Source organism: Empidonax traillii, unplaced genomic scaffold (genome assembly GCF_003031625.1).
Source record: "Empidonax traillii isolate 1590-97213 ecotype Southwest subspecies unplaced genomic scaffold, ASM303162v1 scaffold141:size962631, whole genome shotgun sequence".
Classification (NCBI taxonomy): Eukaryota; Metazoa; Chordata; class Aves; order Passeriformes; family Tyrannidae; genus Empidonax; species Empidonax traillii.
The window spans coordinates 214,402-234,716 of NW_020955334.1; the positions used below are offsets into that span (position 1 = coordinate 214,402).

Here is a 20,315-nt window from a genome sequence, read left to right on the forward strand (position 1 = left end):
AAAAAAACTATATCATATGTGTCAAGCAACAGATCTCAAAGGGAACAGAAGGAAACTTCTATTATGTTAACTTGTAGAATAGGATTGACTGGAAAGGCAAAGCTGCTAATTATAAATCAGAAAAAAATGCTTAAGTCTGATGATCCTTTATGAGAAATATCCCAGTTGCCATGAATATATCTGACATTTCATAGGAGCTTGGTCTGTTTATTCAGTATACAAGGAAGCAAATGTGTTATTTATACTTTAAAGCATCCAAATGGCAGCACCTTTGTGTCCTAAATAAATTCTGGAGAAAACTAAAGAAAACAAATATATTCCTTTTCTCATTTTTACATGCTAGTTAAAAATGTCTGTCCTGAAAAGAAGTGATAAAGTTGCAACAAACATTCAATTTCAGTTAATTCCTGGACAATATCCATTGTAACAACCCAGCTACCCTTATCAAGGGGGAGTGGAGTTGGGTGTATTCTTATGCCAACAAGGTGTTGCCCTGTGAAGAATAAAAAAAAAATCTAAGTAGAACTTTGCCAGTACATATGGTGTAACTTTGAAAAGCAGCCTCCAAAGTTTATTTTTTATATGTCTGCAGTACATGGATTACTTATGTCCAAAAAAATCCAGTCACTAAAAGGTCAGCTAATAATAAATTACTGATTTATATTCTGATATTTCTGTTCACAGTGAAGTCAAAGATCAGACTTGTTCATTGGCAGCAGATAATATAAGCATATTTATGGAGAAAAAGCAGGTATTTCAGAAATGCTTATGGAAATAGTTACAGAACTATAGATACCTGTCTTGATATTTTTGAAGGGATGAAAAACCTCCTGCTGTGGATTATTTGTGGGGCACTCATTTCCCTCTATTTCCCATAGGAAGTCTACTGACATAGGGCTTGAGTGCTAATGAGTTCCTGCAATTCCCATAACTGGTATAACAGATGCAAAACCCCATCCGCATCAAACGTTTGGCTACGAGAGGAACAGGAAGAAGCATCTGGTTTTTGGCAAATGAAGCACTGCTCAGCATTTCAGTGCAGAGGGGAAAAAACCTAGTCTAAGGTACACTTCCATATTCACATTAATGTACAAAAAAATGTAGTTATTTTAAAGTAATAATAAACAAGCAAAGCCACATCTCTTAAGGAATACAGCTCAAAGGAACTGTGAAAATCCTCTTCCTCATCCATGCTGACACTGAAAGCAAAGCCTTTGGATTTTGTGTACCAGACAGCAGAAGGATGCAGCTTTGTGTTTAGACAATAGTGGTAGTGACTGGGAGTATTTCTTTGAAAACATAGAAAATTAGATGAAGGGTAATCAGAAAAAGGCACTTTGACTCATCAGACAATTATTTTTCACGAAAAATACAACAACCGTGAACAAATCATTTTTTAACCTAGCAGTTCCTCTAGCAAAGGCGTCATGACTTTCATATAAGCTCTGGGAAATGTATCAATTATATATAGCTCTTAGCACTTTCTCATTCTGTGGCAATACTGTTACTGATATCCTGGTTATCTGGAAGAACAGAACAGCATGCAACCCTGCTTTGCTATAAATTCAGTTCTGATAAATTGCTTTACTAACTTATGACACCTAACAACACCATCCTTGCCAGTGTGGAGTTTTACTTAAACAGAGAATATGTCAGAGCTTGAAAAGAGGCATATGAAGGCAAGTGTCTTACAGAGTTCTTTGATTTGCATTAAGAGAAAGGATTTGAAAAATAAATCTGTCGTTGAAGTCTTAATATTTGATTTGTAAGGACTTTTACTTACTTCTGGAATAGTTTTCCTGAACCCTTGTTGAGTTCAGTTGCTGCTGCTTTTTTCAAAATTCCTTTGAGTTTTTGAGTTCCTACTGCTTCAAACAGAAAGTTTGAAGTTGTGACTGGATATTCACTTTGCCATTTACTATCCATTTGCTGGTGGTCCTGGGTAACCTGGACAGTTTTAGCAATATTCGCAGCACGCACATTCCTGTGTAATGGAGGTCACTGGCTTTAGCATAGATAGGACTGTTCACCTCTGCCTAAAGCATCTAATCACCATAAAGCTGTAACTGTTCAAACTGCTTCTTATGAGCTGAAAGGAGAGGAGAAATGATGCATGTGGACATCTACCACTATTTAGTGCCTTTATTTAACTCTTCTGAAAGGAGCAGTTACAAGGTTCATCCGTCTTAATGAGGGCCAAATCCTTTTGGTTTGATTTGTTTGCTAGTGATATTATCCACCCTAGAACATCCATGCCTAACTGCCCTAATTTCCCCTTCAGAATATACAGCAAAAAGCAATGAACCATTCTACCACAGAGAATAAAGATATGACTATATCTAAGCCCACTAACGAGGCTATAGCTTTGATGATACTGCAAAAACATTTCCTGCTCCTGAATTATATAAATATATATCAGTGTTGCTTTTGCAGCATTTTTGCAACCCTATTCTGACCATTTGGCATAATATGGAATTGCCCATAGCATATATAATAGAAAGTACATGTTTGTGTGTCTCATTCCTTTTTTTCTCCAACAGTAAAGACTTGTGAGTGAGTACAGGTAGCAGTTCAAGGGCATACAGTATTACAATGCAGAAGGAGGGAATTGACAAATTACATTTCCCTAGGTAATTAATTCAGTCAGTGATTTTATGCCTGCAACGTCTGTAATTTCTTTGAAGCTATTCCAGATATGCAGCTATACCATAATTCCTCATTCATTCCTGTTCTTTCACTTGCAATGCATTCTTCTTCTATGAAATAAAGATCAAATATAGATATAGTAGTCAGGGTGGTTTAAAACTGATCTGAGGACATCAGGAACAGAGCTTATATCTACCTGAGCTGCTAGCTATTGCTAGCTACTGATTGTCAGTTAGACATAATTGAGCGTCTGTAACACCCATTGTTTAGTAGATTATTTTAGCAAAGTTACCAAAAAAGACTGTAGCATCTCTTGTCCTCAGGTGTCTTTAAAAAAGTCTTGTCTTTTTTTTGTCTCTTTCCTTTAAAGAGTAAAACTGGAAAAGCTAATTTTATTATCTCATTGAATCAAACTGAGCAGTTTACTAAACTATGCCAAAGAAATATTAACAGATTTTTGGGTTTCTCTCTAGGTAGGGTACTTACATGCTTCCTCTACTTCTTTCTCATGTAGAATGCTACCTATTAAATGAAGTACTGCAGAGTATTATTGCTAACAGCAATCTTTTTTGCTTTTCCACCACATTTTGTAATATTTGCAGACGCAATGGACTTTCTACTTAAACAGGTGTCCCAGAGAGGCTGTGAATTCTTGGAGATATTAACCCCTATGTTGGACTTGGCCCTTAAGAACCTGAGCTACTTTTGAAATTGAATCTATCCTCAAATTTAGCCCTAACGACCTCCAGACATTCCTTCAAATCTAAATTTCATTCGGACTAACAGGTCCTAGTAACTTGTGAAGTAAGAAATTTCTTCTGGAGCATTGGTTCCCTAAATCTCTCAAATTTGAGGGAAAATCAGGCTGTTTAGGATGTTTGCTTGCATATGTTTCAGTTTTATGGGCTTTTTCTTTAAATATGGTCTGTGGGCTGTACCTTTTAGTGTAGTTAAAGGTGAGATGCTGTTAAAGGAGACTTGAAAAGCTCTCCATCTTACATGTTCCTTTGTGTAGTTCTTTCAGATATATAAATTGTGGTCTTTTTTACTCTTTAAACTTTGTTTTAAGGAGAGGAATTGATCAAACTAAATGTGGATTACTACATATCCAAGCTGGGCACATTAGGCTTACTTTTAATATTTATATTATAATGTAAATCATTCTGGTAAAGATGGCTAAAGTAAGTCAAATGAATTGTGTTTTCAAAATTCTGTTTCTGTCAAATGAGAGCAGACACTGCCTAGATTAATTGTTTAGCTCAGCTCTAAATATTACTGTTATTATTGCTGTTAAACATAACATGGTGCCTAAAGTTAGGTGAAATGGATTTCTGGTTAATGTTTAGAGTTATGTGGCTTGGGATAATGTGTATTCTGTGGACATTTCTAAGTCCTATTGCTTAGTTTTGTGTAACTGTCAGGGTGATCCATTTCAGTTTAGGAAGTCTTTGCTCAGAGGCCATAGCAAATCATGTCTAGGAGCAATTTTGCTGAAAAATTTTATTTTCCATTCCCTCCCCTGGAGCATGAGGACTGTTGCATGTTTTAGGAAAAGGCCTTGATTTAGAGGTGCTGAAGACTGCACACACTACTGAAGAACGAATTAGATATTTGGGGTTTATTTTATTTAAAGGAAAAAGTATTTTGAACTCTGCGTTTCAGGCTTCTTATTAAGTTTTCAACAGGAATTTAAGAAAATACTCTGCTTTTGACACACTTTATTGGTTATATCTGCTATCTGTTAGAAAAGTAAGATGTCCGCATATGGATTGTCTCATCGTCATACCCTTAGTTACGAGATTCCTTGTGAGAATCTTAATGTGGTAGAGAAGGGCTTAGAAACTGGCTGTCTTCCAAAATTATACTGTCCCTGGCTTGTCTTTGGTCACACTATCAGATAAATGCACTGTCTTTTCCACTATCAGCCTTAGACAGTTGTCATTTCTTTAAATGTGAATACAGTCAAACCCCTGAATGCAGAAAAGCTGAGAGTGTAGCTCAAGGACTTGCTGTCTTTTGGGGAGGTGGAAAGGTACTTAGTTCATCTGCTTCCTTCATTTTAGCTTTGCTTCCCTTTTAGAAGATTTAATTACTCCTTCTTCTACTTCTTTGCTTTTTATATGATGCCAGGACTGAAGCTGTGCAAATTCTTCACTGTAAAATTGAATAAATGAATTTTTTCTTCTTCATGTTTCCCTATGCAACTGAAAATCAAACCCAGATAAATCAAAAGGAATGAATCTCCCTTCTCAGTAAAGATTTAGGTTGAAAAGAAGTGCAACAGTACAGATGCAGAAAGAAACCAAACTTGTTCCTTTCATTTAGCTCAATATTATAAAGAGAAATTTGTGGGATGCCTCTGTTCAGAAATGCAGAATGAAACAAAACAACTGTCTAACTTACTGGAAACTGAATCCACTGAGTGTTAGAAAGCTCTAATAGGTATCCCTCTTCCTTTCAGCTGCTCACCAATTTTTATTTTTTTTACCAAGAAACATGTAAACAACAGAAGAGAAACATTTCATTTAGGATTTTCAATGCTAGGTAAATTTGCATTTACTTCACTTAACTTTTTATCTTGTTTCAATTTTCTCTCTGTTGTGACAGTAACAGCAGTAACATTAATACATAATTAGATGGGTAGGAATGTGCTCAAAGTCAATAGCTTGTAATAGCTCCTTTGGAGCCATAGCAAAGTATCTCCTATGGCAAATACATGGTTATGGACTTGTTAAAACAGACATTAGTTATCCAGTAGACCATTATGGCTCCTTATAGTCTACCATTTGAGTAGCTTTATATTTAGAGTCATATTGATCAGTAATTAAGAGATAGCATGGTGGCAAAATAGAAATACATGATAAATAATCTTAAAGAAGTTATTTGTAAAAATGGTAAAAACATCAGGAACTGGCAAATATCTTTTGCACTATTTTTTCTTTCATGTAGAAACCAATAAACTCGATAAAATTATAAGTGATATTATGAGATTGCCTTGTATAGGCTAAGAAGCTTACTTCATCCAGAATTAATTTTTAAAACAGATCTATTAAAACTAGGAAGGAGTCAGGCAAGTCACCACCACGTATGCAGTCTTCATTGTGAAAATTAGCACTGGTGAAAGTAAGCACTGATAAAGGGAATTCAGCCACTTTTAATTTGATTCATCTGGAACCTTCACATCTCTCATTAGTCTGTAATGCCACACAGGTGAGTTTATCCAATTTTCTATTTTACAATTATATTCACTGAAAAAAATTTTGATAATTAATGAATTACAAATAGTTAAGTATCTATTAGAATATGCCTAGAAAAGTTGCATAATCTTTTAGACTATTTGAAGTGCCACAGTAGTACTAATCCTTAAGGTTTTCCCATGGTACTCAAGATATTGGGACACAATTACATATAAACCCAGAAAGAACAGCTATTCCTTACTTGTTTTACATTTCCCTCCACAAGGGGACTGCAATATTATTACTTGTGTAATGGCATTGTTTAATTCACAATAGCTCTTGCAAATGTAAAGATCTAGTTACCATGCTTGCAACTCACGAAGCAAAAGAGAGATGTTCTACTATTTTTCTAATTGTTCCAATCTTTGCATTAACATTAATTAGCAAATTTGCCTTTCAGTCTCTCCCACATGGGGCATGTTCAGTCAGGGTTGGTGCAATAGGGAATTTAATTAATTTATCAGCAAATTGGATTTTTTCATTAGATGGCTTTGCTTTGGTTTTCTTTTTTGTTGTGTTTTTTTTTGTTGGTGGTGGTGGCAGTGAGTTTTTTCCCCAGAAATTTTGATGGTTTATATAACTATAGGGATTTTTTTCATCTACAATTCTCTAATGCAGAGGTTGTTAATGAAATGATATTGAACAGAAATGCCTAATTTGTAAAGGGTATCAAAAGAGAGGTTCTGTCTGCCTCACTGGTCATTTGTAAGCAGGTAGTTTAGTTACTGGGAAATTTTTCCTGTGTAGGCTTGCAGTCTAGTGGGAATATTACTTTACAGTAAACCTGCCAATAGCTGGATGTATAAACGCCTGATATTTATGGCATAAGTAAAAAGGGTATCAGTGTGCAAGAATTCAATTCAACAAGGCTAATCTCAAATGCAATTAATGTTCACATTCTCTAAGTGCCCCTATGGTAGTCCTTTTGCCCAAGGAATTTATTGGAAGTGATACATTTAATTAAACTTCTTGAAACACTTGGGCAATTATATCATTTATACAATAAGGCACCACTTTTGGAAAATGGAAAGAGTAACAGTATGATTGTTGTATTCATTCTTATACTACTTTACATTTAACAAAGGTAGGTGGGTTCCACGCAGGCTGCATGTCAAGTGCTGCTCCGAAAAGGTGATTTCCTTGTGTTCTATGAAGGTGATAAACAAAAGTCAGAAATGTTTTGATTTTGTGTCAGTTTTGACTTAGCTATATGTAGTGTGTGAAGAAAGCAAGGTAATTTGCTAAACTGTGTGTCGGGAAAAAATGTGGCTTTCTGTATTGCATTGGGATTATTACTTTACAATATGAAAGAAAATTTTCTGCCTGTTTAACATCTGTTCTTTAGCTTGTTAACAGTATCAAGGTATAGCCATAAATTTACCAGTGCCAGGGACAATCATGGAGCAGATCATCTTGAGTGCCATCAGATGGCACATGCAGAACAACCAGGGGTCAGGCCCAGCCAGCATGCATTTGTGAAGGGCAGGTTCTGCTTGACCCACCTGATCTCCTTCTATGGCAAAGTGACCCACCTAACGGATGAGAGGAAAGCTGTGGATGTTGTCTCCCTGGATGTCTGGATGGTCTAGTTGACAGAGTAGTGTTGGATCACAGGTTGGACTCGATGATCTTAGTGGTCTTTTCCAACCTGGTTGAGCCTGTGTGTGATTGTGTGTGGGACTTTAGTAATGCCTTTAATGCTGTTTCTTAGAGCATTCTCCTGGAGAAACTGGCTGCTCATGGCTTGAACAGGTGTTCACTGGTGAAAAAATGGTTGGATGGCCAGGCCCAGAGAGTGATGGTGAATGGAGTTACATCCAGCTGGCTGCCAGTCACAGGGGGTGTTCAGTATTTGGGCTAGTTCTGTTTAATATCTTCATTGATTATCTGGATGAGGGTATCAAGGGCACCCTCAGTCAATTGTCCCATGACACCCAGTTGAGGTGGGAGTGTTGAGCTGCTTGAGGCCAGGAAGGCTCTGCAGAGGGATTTGGACAGGCTGGATCAATGGGCCAAAGCCAACTGTGTGAGGTCCAACAAGGCAAAGTGACAGGTCTTGCCCATGGGTTACAACAAGCCCACACAGTGCTACAGGTTGGGGGCAGAATGGCTGGAAATCTCCCCAGCAGAAAAGGACCTGGGGATGTTGAGTGACAGCCAGCTAAACATGAGCCAGCAGTGTGCCCAGGCGGCCAAGAGGGGCAAAGGCATCCTGGCCTGTATCAATAATAGTGTGGCCAGCAGGACCAGGGTGGTGATCATCTCTCTGTACTCAGCACTGGTGAGGCCACACCTTGAATCCTGTACCAGTTTTAGATCCCTCACTACAAGTACATTGAGGTGCCTGGACCACATCCAGAGAAGGGCAAAGGGTTTGGAACACAAGTGTTATGATGAGCAGCTGAGGGAGCTGGGTCTGTTTAGCCTGAGAAAAGGAGGCTCAGGGATGACCTTGTAGCTCTCTACAACTACCTGAAAGGAGGTTGTAGCAAGGTGCGGATCAGTTTCTTCTCCCAGGTAACAAGCAGTAGAATGAGAGGGAATGGCCTCAAGTTGCACCAGGGGAGGTTTAGATTGGATATTAGGAAAAATTTCTTCACTGAAAGGTCATCAAACATTGGACCAGTGGCCCAGGGAAGTGGTAAAGTCATCAACCCTGGAGAAAACCCTGTATTTAAAATACATGTAGATGTGACTCTCAAGGACATGTTTTTGTGATGGGCTTGGTATTGCTGAGCTAACAGTTTGGACTTGATGAACTTAGAGATCTTTTCCAACCTAAATGATTCTATATAACTTCAATTAAAGAGACATTCTCTTTCCTGCTACCAAACCATCTTTCATTTAGTGTTAAAATGTGTGTGTTGCAGAAATGACTACAAGAATTCTCATAGACGTTTTATTTTTATAGTTCTCTTGGTGGTTTTTTTTTTTGGTAAAGCTAGGCTGTGCTAACCTCACTCTGTGCTGATTCTGCTCAAGTCTGATATACTGAGATAAATTATACAATGCAATAAATTATTGTCCATATTTGTCTGTAACAGCTCTGCTTTCACAGTGTTCTAAGAGCTTAGCATGACAAGTGAAATCAGTGAAGGCTGCCTGGTTGGGTAAAAATTTCCTTTGTGCATCTCATGCCTAAGAAATTCAGGAGAGTTTAAATCCCCATAGCCTGAGTTCTGACTCCCACTGTTTGAAACTGGCTTTTCACAGAAGAAAGTCAGGGTAAAAATATATATATAGGTGGATCTCTGTAGGGAAAGAAAGGAAAGAGGAATTTTGGATAATTGCTTGCATGGACCTTATAGATCTGAATTATTTCAGAATTTTTCTGCAATGACCCAAATATATTAGGAATATCTGGCAAGATAATTAGGAAAGTTTGCTATGAACCTATAACCCTGAATATTAATTCAATTAATATTTCAATATTGTCTTTAAAATGAAATTGTCTCCAGAAGTCTCATAAAATAAAAATAAAAATAATTATTAATAATAATAATACCACTATCAAAAAACCCCATTATTTATGAGATTTTTGAGCAGAGTTCCAACACAGGCAGTGAATTCTTCAGTGACCCCAGTGTCCCAGATGTCTTTTTTCAACAAATCTTGGGATTTGTTGATCTTTTTTGTTGTAGAAGCATTTAGGTTAGATTTTTCAGAGGGAGATGAAGTCCCAAAATATTAACTGCTGGATGTGCTTCAGTAAGAATCATCAAAAACTTAATCTCCACCACCTTGCGTGCGTGTGTTTGTGTCTCATTCAAAACCATATAAAAATATTAAATATATATAATAAAAACCTGCTGATTTTTTTACATACGTATATGTATGCATATATTACAGGAAAAATTAGAGTAAGTAAGGGTTTTACTAGGGTGCTCTGGAGTAAAATTTTATATTAAGCATGGGAAACCCTTCAAATGGCAATAGGGATAAACAAACAATACCTGAACACTGCTGAACATGAGATACTTTCATGTCTCTTCAAATCTGTCGAGGCTCAGCTGGAGAAGAAGGTAGACGTTTCTTGAATAATATGAATGTGTTCTCTTCTTTGTTTATGTACTGTCACTGTTTCCATGACACAAAATACCACAGAGAGCTTGTTTGTGTTTTAGAAATGCCATATTTCGCCTGAACTTAAACACAGATTACTGTTGGGCTCTTATTTTTGTCTGTAGGGAAAAAAACATAGAGGAAATTTTCATCTTTGAGAAAGTCTCCTAATACTTGATTTAAAAAAAAAGTAAGGAATGGGGATTAAAGAGACAATAACAAATGAGAATTATGTGCTAATTGCATACCAGCATGAGTCCATGCATGTTACCAGGTATGAGTGTGCCAATCTGAAGTAAATATGCAGAGCTTCACTGACAGTAAGGTTATAAGGTATCCTTCAGTCTCATTAGGTAGACTGTCTATTCATAATGAGGAGATGATGAATGCTGATTTCAGAAGAAAGATTTCAGACATTCCAGTAGTGTCTGTTGAAATAGTTTTGACAGCATTTTGGTCTTAAGTATTACTTTCATCTATGCAAAATCCTGAAAATTTGCAAAATGCAACATTCAGTTACCCAGATTTACCATTCCTTCTATTTCAAGGAGCCAGAGCATAAGCTGGACCACCTTTGGACCTTCTCTGTTGCACTTCTAGCCCCAGTGCAATTCAGAACTATTTAAGACCCCTAAACATTTCACAAGTTCTGTGTGATTCATTCAGACATAGGGCAGAGAAAAACTCTCTCACTGACTTGAGGAGGACTTTTCATACAGAGTCTTAGGAGGGACAGGGATAATAACATTATCTTCTACTATTGTACTCCAGGAGAGCTGTTTAAAGCCACTCATTCAAGCTGTGTCATCACTGGAATGGTAAAAGAGGGCTATATTACATGAAAGAGCCAAGTCTGAAAAGTTTTATTGTTCTTTCTCTTTTCTTAAATAAATACAGATACATCTCACTACCTCTTAGAAATTTATGAAAACCAATATCACTTACTTATTGGAGACTGGTAATGAAGCTTAGCATTTTCTTCTGTTGTGAAATGTAGAACAATAATTATCCTGTCCTTGTAGAAAGAGCATAATTCACCAAGCAGGAGAAATTCAGATATTACTTAGAAATAAGGCATCCATGAAAAGAAACGTATTGGTAAAATTATCCTAGTAAATATCAATGGAATGACAAATCAACTGTCATGGAGGTAGGAATCTCAGTTTCAGGAGAGCACCCTGATAATTTGGAGATAAGATTGAATTAAGCCCTATGATTTAAGTACTCATGAACACAGTCCAAGTGAGACCAGCATTTGAATATTACACTTCATGATGGCCTCTGCTTGGATGGTGGCACATCATCTATAATGACTAGTTCTGAAAATGAGAATGAGAAACAGCTATTATGAGAATTAAATTATACTAGAAGATAAACTAAGGGAACATAAGTTTTTATTCTGACTTTTCTGTAGCTGTATGTTAAAAACAAGTAGATAAATGCTCAATGTAAGTAAATAAATATGGAAATGTGAAGCATTTGAATCTGAGGAACTTGGGCAGTAAATCATTCTCACTTAATCATAGTTGTGTCTGATACCACTAAGCATAATTTAATGGCATTTTAAGGTTCATTTTATATGAATAATAAATAGGAATGTAAGATACATACACATATTGAAACAATTTTACTTTGAAAATTCAATGTCATTTTTTTTATTACATGACAATTTTGGTATAGAATCTCTAGTTCAGACCTCCATGGTTTTATTAATTTTTTAGCAGGTATGAGTATAAAAATCGTTGCTATTGTTAATCTAGCATCACCTGTAGAACTGTTAAGAAAAATAGTTGCTACCTGTTTCTTCCATCAGTCAGTTCAAAGCCTGGGACATCAGTCACCCTGGCTGTGGCATTCATCCCCTCCAGTTCCTTCTCCCCATGCAAGCAGGCTGAACATTTTCTGTGCTTTAATCACTTCTGCAATCTCCAGTGCTCTCAGATCAGCTGAAAGAATCTGTGCTGAGCACTGATATCACTCCCTGGTGCTTAAATCAAGAGTTTTTTGGTCTAAATGGTCTGTGTAATAAATGCCCAAGAAAACAGAGGGAAAGCAAGGTGTTGATGAGTGTACATGGCATTGAAATATGTTTACATCAAAATCAGTCTGAATAGAAAGCTCTTGTAACTGTAGAGGAAGTGGTATAATTCACATCTGGTGAATTCCACTCCCATAGAATGGAATATCACTTAAATTGACATGGAAGAGGTGAAACTACATGCTCTGTTTTCATTAGACGCAGATAATTTTGTGTTTTGCTCTTCTCTAGTGCAGTCTAAAGTTCATGCTGCAGGTGAAACAAGCTCTGGACAAAAAAAAACTTCAGGTGAAATATACAATACTGTATTACTTGGCAAACAATCTCTCAGCATCCCATTGAACAAAATAGGACTGTCATATGCCACAAGAAGCTATTTATACAAATTGATTGTATTCTTGCTGTCTCCGTAGTAGTACAATCACTGGAATCCTTTAGAGCATTCAGGCTCTAAATGTTCCTAGATTTAAACACCAGACGGAATCAAATATAGCTGTGTTTTTATCACCTTTTCATGTTAAAGGATGACCACAAAAATATGATTTTTTTTTCCAATGTCACATGAGAGATCTTCTGAAAACAAATATCTGAGTAATAGCAATACATTTCCTGAACAAGTCTGTTATCTTCCTCTTATGAACCTGGATAGCAACATCTTTTCAGGGTATAAACAGCCATAACTAAGTGTTCTTCCACACAGGAGAAAATCTTTTGGATAATATGTAGTTAAATAAAACATCAATAGTATAAAGTATGGAACCACACTTAAGGTGTGATGTGTTTTATGAAACATATAATCCACCACACAGGCAGCAAAAAGCTTTAGATGCAAACTGCAGCTACTCACATAAATAGGCCTTAAGGTCCATAATGCTACCTAAAGGCAAAAAAAAAAAAAAATAATTACACCTTGTCTCTACACACTCTATTCTAAAGTATCTAAACTCTGATATTAGCTGATGTTAAATACTCTGTAAAGCTTTGGCTTTGCCATCTTGAAAAACCTTGAGTAAAACTAAAAGTGATACAGAACAGAGCAAAGAGGGTGAACAAAGAAAAAGAATTCTCCCACACTACAAATTACTCTGTGGACCGGTACATTTCATCATGCAATAGAGACACCTCCAGGGAGATACTGCAGTGACCTATAAAACCCCAAGAAGCGAGGGGAATGTGCCCAGAGGATTTATTTCCTGTCCCTCATAGTACAAGAGGTGAGAAATATCTGATTAAATCAACAGATACCAGATTGCAAATCAGCAGAAGGAAGTGCTCCTCTACACGTGGCATGGTTAAGCCTCAGACCTTAGTGCCAGGTGGTGCTGCTCCCAGAGAAGTTTACATGAATTTAGAGGAGGGATTAAGCAGACACCTTTAAGTAAAATCAGATAAGGGCTTTCAAATACAAAGATGCTCCTCTGGCAGTATGCCTCTTCAAGGGCATGCCAGTATGTGCCTGACCTGCTCTTCCGAGCTTTCTAGGCATCTGCTATTAACCACTGTCAGAGATTAGTAAATTATGTAAACCTTTGTCTGACCTGATACAGCAATTTACTGCTCCTAAAACTCCTCAAGTATCCACAAAACTTAAACCACCTATTTATTTATTTAGTACAACATAAATCAGTGTAGCAATTATGTATGTGTTGTATACAGCGATAAACAACATTTTTGTATCAGCTTTCACTTGCATGAAACCTAGTAACTCTCTTCCATTATATCCCATCTCATTTTCTATTTCAGTATTATTTGAATAGATGTGACTTCTTCCTTTAATAATAGTAGGGAACAACAATGTAAATCCTTATGTTCAGGTACTGAATAAGCCCCCACAGCCTATTACTTTGAAGAACCATATGGCATTACCAACTTGTGAAGTAAACCTATGAAATATTAATTACAGATTGATTTAGTCTGGCTGGAATTCAGCATTAATGGTTTCACTTAGTGTTACCTAGTTTTTCAAAATTATGTCAGAAGGAGAGGGTAGGAAGTCACAAATGGAGCTGAGGAATGTGCTTTAACTCTTCATCTCTAGAAACCTGGGGTCAAAATTCAATTGTCCCACGCAGACATGACTTAGCAGTGTCAACCTGTGCTCTTGTGAATGTTAGTGTGGATCATAAAACTACTGTGCAACAAGTGTAGAAGTGAAGAGTGAAGTCTGCTGCAGGTCAAGAGTGCAGTGCACTGAGGAGAGCTTTTAAATTATCTGTTTTATGAGTGGCTCTCAAATGAGTCTGAAAACTGAGAGCTTCTCTAAGTGACAAAAATGAAACAAAGCACAGCCAACCAATTTCATCAGCATCCTCTGCTGTTACACCAGAGAATTTCCAAAGTAAGCAATACAGAGCTTCATATGCTTCTGTTTCTTGTATCATTCTGGACTTTCTGCCATGAAATGGACAGCCATGTTAAGATTACAATGTAGTAATTCTATTTGCAACCATTGAAATAAACTAGACCCCCAAGTTTTATGTTCTAGGTATTTGGCAGAAATACCTTTTGCAAAATACATGTTCTCCTTTGTTCTCTCTGAGGACATTCTTAGTAGTTTCAGTGGCATACAGACAGACCTGGCATCTGCACAGGAGCTTCACGCTGTGGATCAGCCCTTCGACAAATCCATACCCTACTACTGCAAACAGCTGGCTCAGATCTTTGGTCATCCAGACTGGGGACCTGTGACAATGCACCATGAGCCTCATTTGACCACATCTTTGATTTCTTTCACGTGTAAACCGGAGAGGGGCCAAATGCAACTCTGAGGTTTATAGAGGTGTATAGACATGGGATGCAATCCCAAACTTAACAGAAGCAAGATACAGAACCCGAGAAAGATTTTGATCTCAGGCCAGGTTTACATTTCAATCACCAGAATTAGAGGTTTGTGTGTTTACTAAATGGTATGTAGGTCTCTGGAAAGGAGTCGGGAAGTGCAAGCATACACCTCAGTGAGGGAGCACTACACAACAAACTGTGAAATGCTTTGGCTGAGCAGAACCCATGCAACAAAAGGCCATCTGTACACATGCCTACCCCAAGAGGTGAAGCCCAATTGGAGCTCTTCCCAGTCTGGGAGCTGCATACCTGCGTTAATATGGCACTATGAGGTATATCCTGTCCTCGTTTTGTCCATCGGACCTGTGAGGGTGTCCCAGATCTCCCTCTAAGCAGAACTACATGACCTTCATTTTCACGGGCACCAGGAACAAAAGACTTTTTATTTTTTCCTTTTATTATATAAGTTACACAGGGGTTTTTTTTACTTTTTTTTTTTGCTTATATGACAATGTCTTTATGCACATGTAGAGATCACACCATGACTGTCAGTATAAACTGAAACGCATTAGACAGGATGTAGGCTGAGAAGTAAGGCACTAAACAAAGGGTTATAAATCTCACATTATGAAATTCATATGTTCATTTTGTAGATCTTGTTCTTTGTTATTTTAGTTTATAATTTTTATTCCCTATCTAAAGAGTTTGGTTTTCTTTCTAATATTACCATTTTTCTTTCTTTCTTTCTTTTTTTTTTTGTACAGAAGTAAAATGCTCAAAAAACACATCTGATTTACAACCAGTGCAAGATTAGGGTTTTTTTTCATTCCTCAACTGAATTCGATGTATTATCTTTAAAGCCTTGAGAAGGTCAAAAAGGCTACCTTTACAAGTTAAAGCAATTACATAAAAGCAAAACTTGATGAGGAATTAGTTGGTCCAAGTTATCTCAAGTGTTCCTGTAGAAAAGCAAGCTCTGTAACAATCAGAAAAGAATCTGAGAACATTTTTAAGATGATCATATTTCATCTGCCATTTAACATGACATCTGCAAAGAAAATATGAAAGAGGAGATATCCAAGGGAGCTAAGCACACTGATGTTGGAATGGGAATTATTTCCTCAAAGACAACATTCCTTTATTTACATAAAGGTTTAGTTTATCCAGTCTATGACATTTATTGGACATTTAACTTTCAATTATCCAGATGCTATTAAAATCAAACTTATTGTTTTTTGTTCTCCTATAATTAGCACTAGTGTCCTTGAATGTAACAGTTATATTTGGTCAAATATGAAGTAGCTAATCACTGAGATAAGTAACTTCAATGTGAACTGAGTGGGTAGACTAAGACTTTCAAAATATGTGTGTTTTATTTGGCAATTTAAGAGACAGGGAAACAAGATTAAAAAAAAAAAAACACCAACAAAAAACAACAATTTTTTAAAGTAGTAAAATAGAAATTCTCTGCTTCACTTCTGCCATTAAGAAAGAATATTTCAAAATGCTTTTAAGCCCACATCTGGAAAGAAATATATGAAAGTATTATTATTTTAATATATATGAGATTATAGAGTTTGTCCTTTCACCTAAAATGTTTGTTGGGGTTTTTTAAATCATAGAAAAAAATACTTTGGAAGGAAATTATAAAAGCAATACATTTTACATGTATTAGATGCAATGCATTTTTTAATCTTACTTTTTGATTTGTTTTTATTACAAACTTTCCATTAAAAGAAACAAAGGACAGCTTAAAAGACATTTAGTAATTAAAAAGCTGTACTCACTGGCATCATTTATCTTTGGTTTTTGCTTATCGTGCTCTTATAAAATGCATACTGTTATGTTATTTAACATTTGTAGTGAAAGGATTTTTAAGTGGCTAGTGATAATTAAAGTGCAAGATAAACAAAATATATTATTTCATTATTTTAGCTAGTAGTTTTTAATGTCATAAAACATGCAGGGGATACAGGATAAAGAACATTCTGGTTAACTTTTTGTTTTTGGCAATATATTTTACAAGTTATCTTAAACTGTCTGGCATACAACCCAGGATCACAAAATAAATAAAAATAGGCCTGTGTGGTTGTGATCTATGGATAACAATCTTTTTGCTTTTATTACACGCGTATATTATCTAGAAATGAAAAACCGACTTTCTTGAAAACAACAGGAATTTATCTATTTGTTTCAGCAGAGACAGATTTAATTCTGAGAGTATATCTGCAGTTGCAGCTGCTTTGTTTGTGAGGTAAATGTATGCAGGTTGGACCACTCACCCCTGAAAATTGTTTTTCTCTTATTGCTTTGCTACTCATCACAGTCAGAAGTGACTCCCACCAAATCTCTTATTAGAATAGTTTTCCTTATTTTCAGACCCTAGCAAATCCTATCCAAGGTATCTAAACTGCTCACTAGATTCATACCCAATATTAATAACCTCTTTTCATACAGTCTACCCAGGACTGTTTCTCCTTTTCCTCTCCAGCCATTCAGAACAACCCTTTGCTTCACCTCCTTTCTGCCTGTTTCTGACATTAGTTCAAAACTTGTCACTTATATGTTCTCAGTGTTCCCCCATTATGCTACTTGTCTTTTTGACACTTTATAAGAAATCTTTTATGCCAAAAAATGTCACACGATTTATTACTATAAATTCACCATTGCTTTTGCGAGTAAAGTTGGCCTATCCTTTTCATAAAGTGCTGGTTCTAACAAAGAGTACTTGCTAGCTTCTTTTCATTAAAAAGAACTTTTTAAAGTGTTTCTCGAAGGGAAAGAGTCAAAACCATTCACATGCAAATATTTCAGTAGAAAAGCATGATTGCATGCTTATAAAAATTACTATTTTTGCTTATGAGTGAATACACAGAGAGGAAGTAGAGCCAAGTTCAAATAAGTCTGTGCTGAAGAGCTTCAAACAGCATCATTTTAAAGACAGAAAAATATCTCTAGAGCAGGCAGATTCCTTTGGTTGGATAGACTAGCTTTTTTTCAAATTAGCCTCTTTTTTACAGAGAACTGACTACTTCATTCATCCTTCAAAATCCTCTTTCATAAGTCAATGTTTAGTTTAGACCTCAATTTAAACAGGAACCAGCAGAATTTCTCCCTGTTTATTTCTTTGCATTCCAACTAAAATAAAATAAGTTTCCAACCTGGGTGTACATGCGCACAAACATGTTACCAATTCCCATCACATCGTCAAAGATATATCTGCATTTACAGTCTCCCTTCTGGAAGTCAGTATTGGGAGTCTCTAAATATGTTGTCATTGGCACTAAGATTAACAACAGGACTTTTTCTGGCAGTGGTACCTAAGAGAGCTTGTAAAACATTTTTTAATGACACAAAAATCCATATTTTGCAGAAAAATTACATGAACTTTAGAAGTTTTATACACTTCTAGCTTGTAAAAGTCTGAGGAACACTAGTGCAATGCACTCAAATAATCAGCATGAAATGAATCAGATTCAAAACACTAAACACTACTTTTTCTCTTAAAAAGCAAATTTAAAGTGCTTGCAGGTTACTTTTTCATCACAAAGGCTTTGTTTTAATTATGAAATAACATGTGAACGTAATAACATATAGCCACCGATTTTAAAGGTTAGAATTTTAAATTAGAAAAAAATGCTGCTGCCTAAGACTGCAAAAGTTAACTTGCAGCCAAATTAAAGTCTGGTATCAGCTGTTTGATAGGTATATAGTCAGTACTGTTGTAAATTATGGCGCATCTGAGTCAAAATATGAAATAGACACCATATGTATTTTCGAAATCTGAACTGAGTTGATACATATTGAACAAACAAACAGAGAGTACTGGCAATGTACACTTTGCCAGCTCAACAGATACCTCAGAAAAAAAAAACAAAACCAACAAACAAATAAAATTAGTTCCCTCATTTTAAGAAGAGTTATAATAGTGGCACCCCACACCCCATACATTTCTCCCCACAAAAAGAGAAAATCAACTTAAGTATGGAAAGCCCACAAGAGTTAAAAAACTTTTTTCACCCAAAAGCTTAAAAGGATAAAAGGGAGTTTATTCAACTCTTAATGCTGTATTTAACATAGTTGGTTTGGAAAGGCTATTTCCATTTGTTTCTGTGATGAAATAAGGGTATGGTAGAAGATATTTCCATAACAGAACAACGATCATTCTTTCCCTGAATCAACTCATATTGCTGATGTACTTCTGCAGGGTCAGTTGACAGAAAATTCAAATTTAAGTAACATTTGAGTAGACCATGAAACAAGTAGTGACTTCATTTATTACAGTGATTATTTCTTGTTATGTGTCCTAATTTCAGAGGATGTTGTCTCACAGCAAATTTTCAAACTTCTCCAGGTTTTTCGTGGAACGTCCAGTTGGCATTGCGCAGAGAAAAGAGAGACTATATTGCCCTCAGGGTAGCTCCTCAGATTAGAACCAACAAAGAGATACACTTACTGTTTATAAAGAAAAGAAGCTGGTCTTTGATCATTTATTACCTTAGAGCACTTTTTACTGAAATACCAGGAACTTAAAAGTTGGCTTGCAAGCCTCCATCATTCTCTGACACAAGTAGGATCAACACAGATCTGCACTCCTAAGAGTCCCCAACTTGTAAGACCTTTCAATACGCAGAATGAAAGGTCACCATCTCTTGACGAACAAACAGGGGAAGAGAAAGGTAGTGCCCCTTTCAACCCATATTTATGCTCTTTAATCATGTATAAACACCATTTGGCTACACACTGTCCTCTTCTTTCAAGGTTTCCCTGGTTAACTACAGTTATCATCCTAGAACAATTATTATGATTTAGGCTGTGTGTAGGTAACTCACTTCAATAGATGGAGGTAAATCCTGCAGCTTTAAGTGCCCACTTTGATGTTAATAGAATTATTTTATGAGTATAAGTTAGGGAATAATATGATCCATTCTGTTTCATCTTCTGCCTTTTTAGTGGATAGCAACTTTACCAGACCATCTGTTTTCCATAAAATATTTATATGTACATATAAAAAGAGAGAGATCGAGAGAGAGAGAGAGAAGTAGGGCACTACAGAAATAGGAGAGTATCTGAGGGCAGCTTTAAAAATGCAACATATGTAAAACTTTTTGGATGAAACATAAGTATAAATCAAAAGTAATAACTGAAACCCTGTGAAAAGGGGTTTATTTTCTGATCATCAATACATGCTGAAGGAAGTTTTAGTTCATGAGTTTTTTCTTTGGAAAGGAGAAGAATCTCCCTTGTATTATTGATCTGTTGTACACATAAAAGAAGAGTTAAGAGGCAAATCAACATATTAATATTTTTTGAAAAATATCAGTCTACATGTATGCTCAAAATAATTAGTTGGTTAAAGAGAGTTGAATAGCAGAGCTGTCAGTAAGGAAGCTGAACTACATTTCATCACAACTTTCACCCAAACTTTAAGTATTGATTTAGCTCCTGGCATAAACAATTATATTTCTTATCTAGACAGTGAAGAATGTGGTTCCAAAAACCTCTCAGAAGAAATCTTGCCAGACTGGTTATAGTGTCTGGGCTCGGCAGGC

The 20,315-nt window shown here is 36.2% G+C and overlaps 1 protein-coding gene across 1 annotated transcript in view; it reads left to right on the forward strand.

Annotated features, from left to right (window-relative positions):
• GPC6 (glypican 6) overlaps window positions 1–20,315 on the forward strand; it is a 220,850-nt gene that overhangs the window by 110,181 nt on the left and 90,354 nt on the right. The window lies entirely within an intron of this gene.